This window comes from Dendropsophus ebraccatus, chromosome 15 (genome assembly GCF_027789765.1).
Source record: "Dendropsophus ebraccatus isolate aDenEbr1 chromosome 15, aDenEbr1.pat, whole genome shotgun sequence".
NCBI lineage: Eukaryota > Metazoa > Chordata > Amphibia > Anura > Hylidae > Dendropsophus > Dendropsophus ebraccatus.
The window spans coordinates 21,313,457-21,314,014 of NC_091468.1; the positions used below are offsets into that span (position 1 = coordinate 21,313,457).

A 558-nucleotide genomic window follows, 5' to 3' on the forward strand; every position below is an offset into this window, starting at 1 on the left:
GATAGATAGATAGATAGATAGATAGATAGATAGATAGATAGAATGTACTATTGTGTTATACTGCCATCTTGTGGTACAGATAACACGAATGGCTATTACAGCTTATATAGATCATGGAAAAGAGAATAAGGGATAGATAGATAGTATAATGAAGCACATGTACAGGTGATGTTAAGCTGAGCTATATGTCTCTATCCCGGCTATGAGGGGGAGGGGTATCAGATGACGAGGTGGCCGAGTGGTTAAGGCGATGGACTGCTAATCCATTGTGCTCTGCACGCGTGGGTTCGAATCCCATCCTCGTCGCATCTTTTCCCAAAAATTCACTACACAAAAAGTATTGAATGCTTTTGTATTATATAGCATGTAGTATACATGGTATATGTTTGAAATTTTACAAATGTTAACAAGATATGGATGGAAACTAGAACAAAAGTAGAGAAGGAGGCCGGAAAAGAAACCCAAGCTTAGACAAAACATGGAAGCCAGAGAAAATCAGTGCACGATAAATGTGTATATACTGTAATCCATATGTTATAGATGACACAATAAGAAACA

At 37.6% G+C, this 558-nt stretch overlaps 1 non-coding gene across 1 annotated transcript; it reads left to right on the forward strand.

The window, feature by feature from the left end:
* Window positions 1–224: 224 nt before the first annotated feature.
* On the forward strand, window positions 225–306 carry TRNAS-GCU (transfer RNA serine (anticodon GCU)). Its single transcript has one exon. It is a non-coding gene; the product is annotated as a tRNA-Ser (tRNA).
* Window positions 307–558: the final 252 nt, after the last annotated feature.